The sequence below is a fragment of the Calypte anna genome, chromosome 2 (assembly GCF_003957555.1).
Source record: "Calypte anna isolate BGI_N300 chromosome 2, bCalAnn1_v1.p, whole genome shotgun sequence".
Classification (NCBI taxonomy): Eukaryota; Metazoa; Chordata; class Aves; order Apodiformes; family Trochilidae; genus Calypte; species Calypte anna.
In genome coordinates this window covers 94708699-94724784 of record NC_044245.1, presented here as the reverse complement: position 1 = coordinate 94724784, position 16086 = coordinate 94708699, and positions in this window count along the sequence as shown.

The following is a 16086-nucleotide window of genomic DNA, read 5'->3' as shown; positions in this document are numbered from 1 at the left end:
GCTGCCCTACGTGCACTGTAAGAATGGCCTTGCATTTCAGATCCTGGGAAATCATACAAACCAGAAGATGCAGGTTAAACAGTTTGTGTTACAAAAGACGTGCACAATCCACATGTTTTCATGCAGCTGAGCCTTACAGATTCACTGACCAATTCAAGAAAATACCACCAAATCCTTAGGTCTTGGTTGTAACTGGTTTTTTTTGTTTTTTTAAAGAAACAAGCCAGGGTTGGTAGCAATGAATGTGTTTATATTGTTCACAGCTGATAATGTACTTTTCTATGCATTCTTTAACTTGGCTCTGAAAAGAGTCACCAGAAATAATTCATAGATCTTGCTGTTTAAGAGAAAGATGTCTTTCCATTTCTGGGGCTGGTATTGCATCCTCAGTATGGTGTGTGGCTCTTCCACCAGTACGTGGGGGATCTTGCTGGGGTTTTGTTATGAAGTCTGCATGATGCTCTTTGCTACGTTTGTTGTATTCACTCCAAAGAATCTGACAAAGAATGAGCTTAGCTTCAAATGTTTCCATGGTAAGCGGTGAAAGGTGAGTGAGAGTTTAGTGTACAGCTGGCTGTAAAATGAACATGATGCAGGCAGGGCTAAAATGTTTGTGGTCAAGATGCCTGTAATCCTAATAATTTCTACCTGACATCGAGAAATGCTAAGACACTGCCAGATGCAGAAAGCTTGCTGTTTATTTGGTAATGTAACCCTTGTACCGAGGCAGGGCTTGGCTGTGGGGAGTGAATTAAGTCATCTTCTGTAACTAAGACAAGACCTGAAAGATTACAAAGCTGTGAGATCCAGTAGAAATCCTTAATATTTAGGAAACAATGTTTGATCACTTCCCTCCAGTGCATACAATTTGCTTTCAACCTGTGGGTTGTGGGGCTTTTTTTCCATATCAAAGGCTGATGTTCAGTTGAGCATTTTAGCATCCCTGAAGACATTAGTATGCACATCTTTGACATTTCTGTAAGGTAAAACCTATGCTTTCCCATCAAAGCCAAGTAAAGTATTGTAGGGAATGGAGACAGTGGTTATTTGTTTTTTCAGAATGACTCAGAAGTACAAGGTGTCTGCCTCCTGAGACAGGAGCCTGTGCTTCTCTAAGGCCAACTGTCTGTATGCTGTCCATAAACCACTGCATTTCTTTCAGTGCAAACTTTGAAGATAGTACTGCTGAGGGTTGGGACAGACAGGGCACCAGCCCTCACAGAACAGGATTAAAAAAGAAAGAAATGTTTCTTTGCATAGAATGTGGAAGGAAAGATAAACGAGGTGTGTTTGACTTTCTGTGGGTAAGAGTAAAGTTTTGATGCACACACAGGAAGGGTGAATGTAGGAGTCTGGATTGCTTCTGATGCCAACAGCTCAAGTGGCATTTGGGCAATTACATGTTGAGGGAAGAGTCAACAGGCAGTGACTGGGAGAGGTGCTGTGGTAAAGGTAAGGAAGTTTTGTAAAACAGCAGTTGTTATGGGGTGGGTTTTCTTTGCTTTTTGTAAAGCGACTGTGTCAAATATGTATTTTGTCATCATCTGTTCTTCAAAATTTCTGTCTAGTTTTCTTACTTTTACTTAGCAGACATACTCTCAGCTGAGTCTGCTGCAGCAAGAAGGGCAGTTGTTTTAAAGCATCCCCTGTTGTTCCAGCTTTAAAATAGGAAATATTGTTTAAATAGATGGAGGAAGTAATTAAAATGCATTTTCCAGAATTCTTCATGAAATAGCTGGGACATGTATCATGTGATCAACATATCTATTTCTTAATGACACGTCTTTTCAGTCATACTCTTTTCAATTAAGAAAGGAAAGAAAACACTGCTTGGATTCCTCTTACTGGCACTGGATGCTTCTGTGTTTGACCACATCACACCAATCAAAGGGATATTGGGGCTTAAGAGATTTTTGGCTTTCCCACAAAATAGTTCTCCTTTTCATCTGTCCCAGCTCTGGGCTTCCATCAGGAGTTGTCCTGTTCAGTTTCTGGTTGGAGTTTAGGTTGTCAAAAGGTTTCTGTGTCTACACAAACTCAGATTTCCACTGAAAAGCAAGTTTTATATTTTCTTTCAGAGCACCTTTCTTCCCTGATTGTCTGCCCTGTCTCACACTGAGAAGAAATTATACATACTTGTGAATGTTGTAGCTCTTCTTAAATCTGAACTTGTCTGAAGCAAACCTATTTCTAGGTGTAACAATCCCCTTTTGAGCTAATGGAAAAGTTACCTGAACTCTGTTCTGTGTAAGTAAAGGTTTCAGTGTGTCTTACGCACAAGGCTCTAAAATTGTCAGCTCTGAGACTTTATTGTCCAATAATTTCTAAGATACTCTAGAGTTGTCATATGTGTTGAGTAAAGCTTGGAAAACATGCAACTGGAAAAATCAGAACTCTGTGAAATTAATCCCTTTATCTTTTTATATAATTTTAATTTTTGAATGGGAAGACCAAAGGGTGGGGACACCAGCAAAATGAAAACCACTCCTATTGAGGTATCATAGCTTGTCATGATGAAAACTTCTGCTTAGCTCTGCTGAATGGAAGAGATGTTACACAAATTCCCAAGCCCCAGAGGTAAGAATGTACTTCCTATCATCCCTGAAAATGAGAGGGAAAGTGGTGCACAGGCTAGATGTCTGTCTGCAATGAGAGAGTCCATGGGGAATATGACCTCTCATTCATGAGGATGCTGCTGGTTGGCAATGTTCTGAGAAACTCCTGTCCTTGTAGGCTTGATTGAAGGTGAAACGTACTGTAGTACAGGTCCACAGCAGACTTGCCCCTTTTTTTCACTCATCTGTAACAATCAATAACCAAACTCAAGTTTTCTATCTTACCCTTATGTTTGCTTTCTCTTGATGTGTCTTTTCAGTTTCAGTGGATGAATCCAAATCAAAGAAGTGGTAGAAGGTTGGAAATTGTTTGTATCACTGTATTTTCAGTGGGAAATATTTTGACCTGATTACAGGCTGCTACATGAAGTATAATACTGACACGGTTCTCCACAACAGTTAGATGTTGGAATACGTTCACCAAAGACTCGTTTACTTGTATGGTTTAATTTAATGCTGAAAGTGAAGATAACCTTATTGTCATCCTCTGGTACTTAATTTACTGTATATCCAAGTTTCTCATGAAAGTAATTTAACATTTAGAATGAAAGTCATAACCTCACATAATTAGATCAGTACCTTATCTCCAATTAATGGTATTCCAGAAAAATTATTTAAATTCCATTTTTCTTCAACCTGTTAATTTTTGGAAAGTGCTTCCTTGCATGTTTAAAAAATAATATTTTTTGGCACAGTCAAATTTTCAAACGAGCATTGACCTCAATAAATTTTCAAGCATAATTAATTTTAAATGGAATCCTAGAACATTTTCCTATGCATAGTGAAGAAGCAGAATGTTATACTGAAAGATTTTTGTTCCAGAAACATTAATTGCTATCATAATAATTAAATACAACTTTCTGCCTCTAAAAATCCAATAATATACAAATTTAGTGTATTGCAATGTAATATACTGTAAGTCTACATGTCTATAATATGTTTCTCCAACAGTAATGCAATACAAGAGCTAAATAACCGCTGAGACATGAGGTGTAAATTTCCTCATTTCATGACTAACATCATAACTCAATGACAAAAAATATCTGTCTTCAGAAAATGCAGTAATCCCTGTCTCCAGCCACAGAAAATCCTAAATCCTTCCTTTTATATGTGATCACCATGCACAGCTGTCATTGTAAAAGGTGTATGAAAGAACTGCAACAAAATGATCAGCACTTGACATTCATTCAAGTCTGACTAATCTCATTCAGTGGCATAAATCAGTGCTCAAGATAAACTGTCCTAGGCTGTAATTGTTTAATACACGAGCATGTAAAAGTGATAGATTATAAAAATAATTTTAAATTAATTTGAGAAAGGTATCCAACATACATAAAAAATTATTTCAAGTATCTTTTCAGTAAATTAGTTATTCAACCAATAACCAGTTACAATTTTAGTCAACAAAGACTGATTTTTTTGTAAGTTATGGTTTCTAGTTATTACTTAGGTTATTTGGTTACTTTATATAATACATCAGAATTAAGTTTATAATGGGCTTGAAGAGGGTTTTTTTACTCAGTAAGTGGAGTTTGGGTTTTTTTCCAATTTTGTCAGCCCTGCTGTTCCAGAAATGCAAAAGCTAAATTTTGCTGAGACCGAGTTAGGAAATGTATGTTTAGTTTCACAGAGGATTGGTTTTTTAAAAAAAATTTAAGCAGTGTATTCAGTCATTGAAATGCTACTGTGCTTGTAAAACTGCCAGTATTTTGTCATACTTAATACATGATTCACAATGCAATGCAAGGGAACAAAATAGTTAGAAAACTAAGAGCTTTGAGCTATTCAAGAAAAACTTGATTAAATGCTTTTGTAATTTGCTTTAAAAAATACACATATATTGTATTGCTGTATATTTTTATTTTCTGTAATTACAAAGTAGTTTTTCAATGTAAGGAAATCTACTTGAGGAGTAATAAAACTTTTTTGAAAATTGATAGTTGCTTTAAAAAAACCAAACTAATTATGCCTAATGATGCTGATGCTTCTTCCCATGCATACCTACCTCAGGACATAAGAATGTGTGGAGGCAGCATTTCTCTTCAAGCACAGTAACACTTCTGACACTTTTCCCCTCACACACTTTACCCAACTGGAGCATTTACACCTTGATCTCTGCTGAAGCTTTAGTCAATGGTTTGAGTGTCATTTTCCCCAGCTTGCAGACATCCTTCCTCAGTGGAATATTCATATTAAAACCTCCAATGTGACTTAAAGATAGACTATCTCTCCTTATTGCAGAGAGAGGAGAAATACTAATACAAACATCATTTAGGGGGATGGTGTTTTACATGCCCTCTGCTGCATCAGGACTCATACAGCCCTGTGAAGGGACTCCATGCCTCAGTTAAGTTAAATCTTTATCTGGTTTCAGTAATGGTTGTCACTTGACAACTTGGAAGTTATCCTAAAGTTGGAGTGAGCAGATAAAGGATTTGTTTCTAGAAGTTTCTCTCGAAATCTTCCCTATATATAATCATGCTTGAGGCTTATGATGATTTGAGACAGGCATTCTCAAAAGTGGTCATAACAAGAATGGGAGTATTATGGCAGCTTCCATTTATACCTCCTGCATTTTGTCTGCCCTGAGTATGTCCTGCAACTCCTCAGAGTCACTCCAGCCCCTTGTGGAAGTAGTGTGTAGGTTGCTGGCCCCAGGCCATGGGGCAATGCAATTATTTCAGGTAGCTGATGTGCTGAATGTGAACTTTGGTCTGATGATTCATTGTCTTTCCCAAAATGAGATCTAGGAAGAAAAAGTGAAAGTAGGAGGGGCAGGTTCAAAACAAAAAGAGGAGGAGGAGGAGGTTGTATGAAGCACAGCCGATCACTCAGCCAATCTTGAGGTGCTAAGAACGTGTGTGAACAAGAACATGGTAAGTTCATGTGTTAGAAATACTTGGAGTTCTGCTAAACTCAAAGATGGCACAGGATGGCAAGGAGGGCACCCAGATTGTTTATGCTTTTTAGATTCTGGTTGTCTTTTTCATAATTGGGTTCTAACTAGAAAATGTTGAGCTGTAAGAGTCTTTGGTCTGACTATCTGCGCTTACATTTACAGATGGTTACAAGCTGTAGATCTTGAAATCCTGTCTAACAGTTCTTGTTTCTATATTTTGAGGTCAATAGGAATTGTAAGGATGGTGATCATTGTGAAAAGTGTTAAGTGGGCCTCCTTTTTTTTTTTTTTTTTCCAGGAAACATTAAACAGAACATAAATAACTTGGCATTTGCAAGGCAAAGGATTGCTCCCAGCTGGAGCACCTCACAGATTTTTCTTTTCATGAAGCTCTTATGTACATATTTTTAGTGCAAACCCACAAACCCAGCATTAAAATTAATTCAGGTTCTGTTTCAGATTCATTCTATCTAGCACTGAAAGTTTTGAAAAACATGATATCCAAGAGAGAGAACCAACATAAAATCTGCATAGTATAAATATTTCAGCACATAACAACAAGAGCAAATCTGAAATTATGTTCTCTCTCCTGTGCTTGCCAAACCAGTTCTTCCATGAGGCTATTAAGCTGTACAGAAAATGATAGAAAACTCTGTATTAATTTATATCAGAAGAAAATCTGACCTGCTAATCTTATAGTTGATTGTAAGTGTACTGATATGTTTATTTCATGTCATATTGTAATTATTATATTGTAGGTTGGTTGGCTTGTTTCAAGTTGCTGAGGTGATGAAATAACTAGGAGGAAATGAGGAAAGAAAGGAGGGAAAAAAGTTGTCCTGTTTTATATGCAAGTAAAAAAAAAAAAAAATAGAAATACCACTAGAGGAGTTAATGACATCTTGGGTAAAGGCGACGATCAACACTATGTTAGAGGAGTTTTGCTGTATGATTTTGGGTTATTCGTTGTTATTTGTTTGTTTGTATGTATGTGTCTGAGTGTGATCATATTGCTCAGGTAAATAATGTCTAATCTTCATGATTTGTTGCCTGTATATTTATTTTTTCTCTGAGGCATTTTGTAGCTTGCTTCTAGTGATTTTTCAGAGATTATTTTTTCAAAGACCTATCAGAAAGCAACTTCTTTTTTTCTTTTTTCTTCTTTTCTATTTTTCTTAAAGATTACATTGCTGTAGGAGAAAAATAGTGAAGTCTAATTTTTCTATCCTGTATAGTGTTGGAGAAGATCAAATACTCAGCTAATGAATGGATTAGTGCTTTTTCTCATTGCTTTATGAGTCTCAGATATTTCCCAATGGAAATATATAAATAGAATCTGACGAGGAACAAAGGGAAGATATATTTTATTCCAAAAGTACTAATGCTGAAGGGCATGTCAAATACTTCTGGCTTTTTTTTCTCTAAGAGAGAAACTGGAAGCCTCTAAGGATTTTGACCAAAGATTTTTTTTTTTTTAATGGTGGGAAATAATGAAAAGAAATAAGTGCTTAATGAGTGATCTCCTAACTATGAAAGGATATTGGAAGGATCTGCAAGACTGGGAGTTATAAGAAAATTTGGGGCCTCATGTATGTGGAACAATAATGCCAATGCATCACCTGTTCCCTTTCAAGGATGAAATTGAAAATGTCCCTGTTTGGAATGGAGCCTATTGATAGCATTATTGGAAGAAATTCAGGTATCTTCTAGCTAGTATCTTTTATAGATTTTTTTGAAAACATACTTTTAAATATCAAATTCTAATTTCATAATTTGAAAGGGCGGATACTGTGCAAATCTGACAGTCAAGGGAATTTCTTGCCTTTCTCTAGGAATCTGTTGGGAACATATCTTTATTCTTTTGATAGAAGGTTAGTCAGTGTTCCCTTATAAATACAAATTGGGTTTGGAAGTTCAGGAAATATAAAAAAAAGAAAAGATAAACATGAAATTTTTCTCCTCTACAGACCTTTTACAAATGTCAAATTTTAGACCTAAAAACATACATTGCTTAAATAATCATGATGCAGTTGACATGGAGAGATGACAAGAAGTATAAAGGTTTGTTTAATATGTAGAGGTGCTATTTTATTAAAATCTCATCTATACTTAGTAGTAAGTATATTATTATATCATATATTCTTAATAGTAATACATGCTTTATTTTGAAACCCACTGTTTGTCTTCTGAGCTATCCTGAAGTATATCTATGCCTCACAGACTGATCTTGCATTTTTTCAAATTTATTACTTCTTTCCTTAGGCACATAGTGATAATATTATTACCTCATAAAATCCTTTGTCTTGTTATTATGTATTGCACAATTCTCTTAAATGCAGTTATTTGCAGGCATAAAACATGAATGTTTAAAAAATAGGACAGAAAAAGGAGGTAAATTTGGTAAATTTCTTCATTTTAAAGGACTAATGCCCTGTTTTTCTCTCAGCTTCCAGGAAAGCAAATGACAAATGGTGGGTCTCTGTTGTCTAGCAGAGGTTTTAATGTAGCTTATAGCAACTACTTATGCCTTCCCCTTTTAAAAAAATCAGATAAAGCATTAACAATTCTGATACCTTGCTCCTCAAGGTTGGGACAAGGGAAGAAAAACTGTGAGGGACCTTGTTCTTCCTGTGTAAAAAGACAGTTGTATGGTACAATCAAGGATATGCTAGGAGGAAGAAGGAGAGGGAAGGGAAGGGGAGGGGAGAAAAAGAAGGGGGGGAAAAAGGGGAGGACAGTGGGAGGGGAAGGGGCCGGAAGGACCCTATCCTTTGTGATAGGACAAAATTTACTTAAATGTATGTGTTGGAGAAAACCCAACAGCCACCAAAATGCTGGGGTTTCACCTTTTCTTCCATGTTTTGCATATGGTTATACATCTGATAATTCTTGATGCTAATTTTTGCTGAGGTGAGATTTATGTGACCTTGCCCCAGGTGTTTAATTTCTCTGAGCATCAGTAAACCTGGCAGAACAACTGGACAAGAACAGAAGATCACTGAATAAAACAGATGGGAAAGGAAAATAAATTTTACACAAAGCTCTGTGATTTTTAGGTGAGTAATTTGAGCGGTGGGGGTGAAGTGAGCAATAGACTGGATGCATATTCCAAGGAGATCACCGAACCTACTCAGGCATTCACCTACTCCAAGGAAAAACTCCACGGAGCTATTTATCTGAATGTGCAATTTACCTGTCTCTTTCTATGCATGTGATTGTGCACATACACATGACTGAGTGAGAAAGGACACCAAAGAGGCTCAGGCAGTTCAAAGGAGCATTTAAGACCTTGTGAATGCACCTGTGTATCACCATCATGCTATCACAAGCAAGATGGTAACACATGGACAAATGTTTACTCTCATGACCCACAGCGTGGGTGCAGCACTGTCACCTCTCACAGGGTGAGCACAGCTCCCCAGAGGTGGGGGACAAACCAAATATCACATCCCACGGTATGGGCACAGGTAGAATTCCCCAGAATGGGGGTTGACCCAGGGATATTGGGATTGGACCCCCTTGCTTTCTAAACTCCTTCAGAGAGGAGACTTGGTGCAGCTGGGCCCAATCCTCCTCCTCCTCTAATTAATCTCTTTTAACAACCCATTCAGCGAGATTAAGTTCAGGAATTCTCTGCCCTGTAGTCTGGAGTAAGATTGTTACCCTGGAGGTTTGTACAAAACACAACTTTACTTAATAGTGAGTAAGATTATAAAGCATGTGAGATTAAAACTAGCAGGATTATAGATGGTACTTTCAAAGCAATGGATTACAGTTTAACAAAGCTCAAGGAAACTGTCAAAACAGCAGGTTACAACTAACAAATCTTAATAAAGCAATGGGGAGTAAAACTTTAGAAAGACAGAAACTATGTTACCCTCATGTGCCAAGATATGGTTAGAGACAGATACAGAGAGAGACGGAGAGATAAGAAAGATATCACTACCCTTGGATCCAGTGATGATCTTGGTAAGAAGTTGTGGTCCTTGGGTGGTGGGTGTGCACCCAACATTTCAAGTGTGCCTCTTTTATCCCACCTGACCACACTTTTTTTTTTTTTTGGGGGGGGGGCAACAGGAGGGAGGCTTTGGCATATGTTGCACATCCAGGTGTTCACGTGGACCCCTCCAGATGGGCTGACACAGCAAGAACCCTTATTTCTGTGCATGCCCCCTCTCCAGTGTCTTTACCCGGGGCACACACAAGATGTCACTCTGCCTCTGCAGGGCACAGCTTGCCCATCCTTGTCCCTTCTGGAGTAAGGACAGTGTCCTGCCTGTCAGGGTGGCATCAGACAGAGCTCCCCTTGCAAGGACAGGGTTCAGCTCATCGGGATGGACACTAAAGGATGGGCTGCTCCTGTGGGGATAGGGCCCTGTTTCTCAGGGGGGGTACCCAAATGAGGGTCTCTCCTTGAGAGAACAGAGTCCAGGTGGCTCCTGAATGAGGCCTCCACCTGAGTGCAATGTCCACTCTGTCAGGGAGGCTCTTTTGAGACAAATATTTTTTTCTGGATTGTACATTTACTTTGCATGGCAATTTCTGCTATCACATAAGTACATCAAAAAATAGCATGAAAGCACAATATAAAAGAGTAAAATGGTGTCCCTTTCTTTATGGCATGTATTAATGAAGACTGACTTGTAATTAAACAAAGGGATGTGTTTAATTTTTGGGTTTTTTTAAACTCAAAATGATCTGTCTCATATTAAGAAGACTCAGGGCAAAAAACTGTATTTGTAAACTAATGCCAGGCAGCTGATGAAAAAAATTAAAGTTTTGGCTAAGTTATATGAACGTTGCTTAAAAGATGATTCCCAGAACTCGGATAATGAGTTGAACTCTTTCTCATTTTCCATGCAAACTAAATTAGCCAAGGTTATCTTCTAGGCCTGTGTTTCATAGTCTAACTTCAAGACAAAACACACAACAACAAGAAAAAGGAATTAAGAAAACTTATTCTTTTGCATAATATAAATAACATTAAAATTAATTTGAACCATAAATATAGATGAGCAGACAAGCAGTTCCACTTGACCTTTCTGGCTAGAAAATCAGGAGCAATTCATATCACAACAAACATTCTTACTAAAAACTATAGCACTGCTTTAGCAAGACAATATAAGCTTCCAAACGTTGATGAGGCACTGCAGAGTTCAGAGGCTGTTGTTAGTCAAGATTTTGGGGGCAATTATGCTTCTGTGACTGCTGATAATAGCTCATTTGTATATTCTACTCAAGGGAGAAATCTGTTCAGCCATGGACATCAAACTGTAATGAAGACATTTCAAGGAAATTAATCAAGCCAAATGGTTTTGGCAGCCTAACAGAAGTGCTAATTTGTCAGAGGAAATAAAAAATTACTTGTGCCTGTGTTGTAAGGTTGGTTGGAGGGTTTTTTGTTGCTTTTTTTTTCTTTTCTTTTCTTTTTTTTTAATGACATCCCCAAGCTGGTAGATATTTACTTGCTTAGGCAACTTGGATTTACTAAGAATTTGAAAGATCCAATTACCCTTTTCTTCATATTGCTAGGAATACTTGTCCCTTAGGTTTTGTCAGCTCTCATTTCTCCAAGTATCTTGATTATTATTTTAGTGGTAATCTGTATATTAAAAGAAAAGCAATGAATATCCCACTCATTTGTGTATTTTAAGATACAAAAAAAATATATCTATCATTTCAGCTTTTCCTTATTGCTGAAAACAAAAATTTAGAAGTAGCCTGAAATCCAAAAAGGCCGAGAGAGATTTGTCCCCTTATGAGAGGTTTAGCATTTGACATGGTGCACACAATATTTGGGACCATGGTTTAGAAATAAACTGTAGCATAGCTGTATTGAATACTTCACCATGTCATAAGTTTTGTGTGTTCCTGGGAGGCAATATGGATTTCTGCTTGCTTTGAAATCAAAAGCACATTGCATTCAGTGCATTAGAATTTCAAATTTTACAATACAATCTATTTATTCCAGCTGCTAAATTATGTAATAAAGATAGCTCCTGTGGTAAAGGAGACACTATTTTATGGGTAGGTGCTTTAAAAGATTATTAGATTGCTATTGATCAGTAGAAACATGGAATCACTTACAATTTTGAATTTAACTTTTCATACAAAACTGCTGACCTCTCAAAGATGTCAGTCATTTATGTGGCTGCAGAGTGCTCTATTTAGCTTCACTAGAGTACCAAGAAAAATTTTTGTTCAACAGCATGTCATTGCTTTATTTATTTATCTACTTATTTATTTTATTAAACTTAATGAATCACAATCAAACTAGATGTCAGGTATGACTTTTTTTTTCTTTAGGCAAGTGCTGCTGGAATTGTGATTTTTTCAATCATAGAAGTAAGAAGTGTGACAATATCATGTTCATCTAGCACTGATGTACATGTCAGTGGAACTGCTCTATGAAGCAGCCTGGCAGTCAGCCAAATGCTGATTCCACACCTTGGGTCATTTTAGAAATATCTTTTAAAAGCAAAACCCCTCACCCAATCTTGGCTGCTCTGTGAAGGAAGGTAAGGACATATTGAAAATAAATTTTAGAAGTATGCTAACCATTAAAAGTTACTGGCTGAAAAGCCTGGTTTCTGCTATGGACACTTGTATCTGGTGTAGTTCATATCCCAGGGATATCCCTGAAACCCTAACAAGAGGTTCAGACAGGATTCTCCAGTGGGGCAAAGGTACTACTGTGGGATTTCCACCTCCTTCTTTTGCTTCTGAAACCATCTGTTGACCAAAGACTTAACGCAAGTCACTGTAAAAGGTTATTGTCAATGCAGGCATATCTGCATCACCATCATTTCACTACAGGAAGGAATTTATGTGATAATCACTTCAATTTTAGTAATATGCTATAATTTTGCTAATTAAAAAAAATCTTGACTTAATAATCTTTCACAAATACTGTAGAGCCTGACAGAAGTGAACAGTCAATGGTTATCAGGAAAAACAAAGCAAGAGTGTCCATTAAAATATATTAAGGAAGATAAATGTATTTGCTAGTATTAACAGATTTTGTTGTTGCATACTCAGTAGATTGCCATTTGTTATGTTTTCTTCTGAGAATGTGCCAGCAGTACCTTCTTCTCTTGACTTACTCCCTTTGTGACATCTAAACGAGCAATGTCAGGCATACTTGCTTCTTTACATTAGCTGAGTCTTGAGTTTTCAGGATTAATATACACTCTTTCATTTTTCATGCCTTTGTGCTGTCCCAAGACTCATAAAATAAGAGGGATTGATAGGTTCAGCATTTTCCACATGTAACATGGAGAAGTCATTTAGAAGAGTGATTTATGGTGTTGCAGTGAAACAGTTCATAAAGGATAATGTCTTTCTACTTAGAATTCACATGCTATTACATAGGAAAAGCTCTGGCATTTGAAGAAAAAGTCATCCATGTTATTATCAATTTGTAACGGGCAGTTTGAATGTGAGATAGAGGGAAAAACCCCATCAAACATTTTATTTCTAGGAATATTATCTTCCCTGATAGTTAAAATTAATTACTTATGGAAGATGCCATTTGTCAATTAACCATACATTTGAGATTGTGGTGGAGGATGGTTGGAAAGGAAAATGAGAGAGACAACCTGTCCAGCATTTTGGTATTTGTAGAAAAGGTGATTTATTCAAGGACAAGCCTTAACTTCTTCTGGCTTTGGCATATTAAGATGACATAAAATGGGAAGGTTGAGATCAGATTACCTAGTTTATTCCCACTTCAATATTCAGCAGCAATAATAAGATAAGAATATATTTTTTTTTATTGTCAGCTGACCTGATACTCTTCAGTACACACTGGAATTAAAGCTATTATAGCAGTCCCCAAATATCTGAACCTATTCCCATCCCCCTTTGATCTTCCCCCTTTTTAATTACTGGTTCTGATTTCATAACAATTTGGGGAGTTCTCAAGTGTTTCCTCCCATGGCATTCAAACATACATAAAATCTACTGAAAGCCTTTAAGACTCTCTGCAAGTGTTATTTCTCTCCTGATATGTTGGATACTGATTTGGTCTGTCACTGTTTAGTAGAGAGGTTTTTAATTTTTATAATATTTAGTCACTTAGCTGAGGATAACTGCCTCATCTAATAGCCCACTATATAATCAGTTAAACCCTAAAGACACTGGTGTCTCTGGTATATAAGCTAGTATTAAAATCATATGTTTAGAAGATGTGAAGTCCCTTTGCAATGGAGGCATCTCTGGGTTTAACAATTTATCTCCTCTTATTGGTGACATGAGAAAAACAGCAAAAAGATTTTATGTGGCTGAAGTCCTGCAGTTATAGCAAATCACACACTATCTTTGTATTAATAACTACTGTGGTATTCAGTATTCTACAAGGTGATTTTATGTTTTTTTAATGTCTTTTCTGTTACTTTCAGAGTTGCCTCTATACCTGGATCTTACTCAGACTTTGTGCTACTAGAGATGTGGTACCACAGCTGGGAATTTCTTTAAGCATAATAAGAAATATGAAATTAGCAAAATGTGCAAAAATTTGCAGCATTGAGATAAAATTTACAAGTCGATTTGGAATGAAAATATTTAGGTAAATTGATGCTTAGTTAGGATCCCTAGGATCTGAGGGTCAAAGAAGATGACGGCTCTGGGAGATGAAGTCAGTGCTCTGCCATTGACGTGGCTGTGAGTTTGAAAACCAAATGTCCTTTGAGAATCAATTGTAATTAACTCTCAGTTTTCTGGGTAATGAAGGATTCTGGTGCCCAAGAGAAAAGCACAGATAATACAAATCTATGTAAATGAAGTTTAGAAAATACAGGGTCTGTGAAAAGCCCATGCAGCCCACTGAAGAATTCATTTTCAAGTGCCTTCTTTAAAGATACTATTGTCTTAAGGATTACTGAGTGTAAATCTTGAATTACAAAATTAATTACTTATTAATTACTTATGTGAAGAGTGTTACACACAGTTAGCTTTAGACCAGTAGTTTTAAGACCAGAGATACTTATACATCTCATAATGAACCCTGGAATTAATGTTTTTTTGTCAATAGCAAGTTTCCTGAAATCATCAGCAATGTGTAGATATACTGGAATTAATGTTGGGTTTTTGTTCATTTAAAATATATCCAAGATACAAACACAGCTAATCTTCTGGTGTGAACTTAGTTTAAGGTTATTTTACTAAAAATGTCATCCCTCTGGTATTTTCTTCCCCTGCAATTATTCTTTAGAAACATATTTAGGAAATATACAGATCGTAACTGGAATTTCACAACAATATGCCTGATGGATGTTGCCATTCTAGGGTTTTTATACTTATGTAGAGGGCTCAAATCCAACCTACCTCTTTTAACTTATGTTTTACATTCATTACAAAATTTTGTATGGATTAGTGTATCTGAAAAATTAACTGTCATATTTTTCAGCATTTGTCTTAACACCATCTTTGCCAACATTAATTTGTATAAAGGGTGATACCTCAGCAGAGAGGCAAAACCCAGATGGTACAAGAGTTCTGGCTGTATTTTCAGAAATTCTGAGTCGAGTCTGGCATATATTTTAATCTGAAAAACACTATGGCAGAGGGGAAGAAATTCAGAATATAAAAATACTTTATTTCACCCTTTTTGAAACTTATTTTGGTACTATTATTAAAATAGGGTGAATAGCACATTGAATTAATTGGTGAGCGAAATATGATTTTTCCAGTCATCCTGAAATAATGAGGATTAACAGGTACTTTGGATTGCTGTGAAATGAAATGTAGTCATCAACAATAGTTACTTTGTTGTGAAATTAACTGATGTTTTCAGAAATCTCCTGACTAAGATCATAGGTGATCAAGAACACCTTTCAGTAATGGTGGCAACTTAATTTGCCACCTATTCTTTTGATTTGTTTTGATGGCTTCTCCAGATTTACTTGTGCATTTTGTTTTGCAGGCTCCTAACATTAATGTTGCTATGCCTCTAATATTTACCATATATTATCAAGGATCTTTTATAAGTACTTCATGCCATTTACAGGGACTACTTGGGATATAATGGTCTTCATCTTATTTCCTCTATGTACTGATTTAGTGTTGTAGAGCTTACATAGATGCTGCACAGATAGCCTAGCTCTCATAGAATATAAATATATAATATAGAATAATACATAATATAAAATATATTTTCTATGGGTCTTCCACACATTGTTTTAAATACTTTATGCTTAGAGCACAGCCTCAGCTATTGGTTCTCTGTGCTTCAGATGCAAAAAAAGATTTAGAATCCCTTAGGAATCATGAGCTCATTTATGTACACTGTTCACTACTGCACTGTTTCTCAATCATACTTTCATTTATAATGCAAAGAAGTGAGTAATTGTCACTGAAAATGCAGCGACAGCATAGTAATGGATTACTAATTCTGAAACTTTCGTGCCATTAAACTATGTGTAACTAGACAGTGCAGAAAGTTAAGGGTGGAGTAGAATCTGGCACATATTCAGGAAAATGCATTTCCTTTTTCAAAGCAAAACTTTGTGTGGCTTCACTTGTACTACTGGGGAGAGGATCCGCCTAGTTGATGGGAGCACAGTTAAGCCCTGG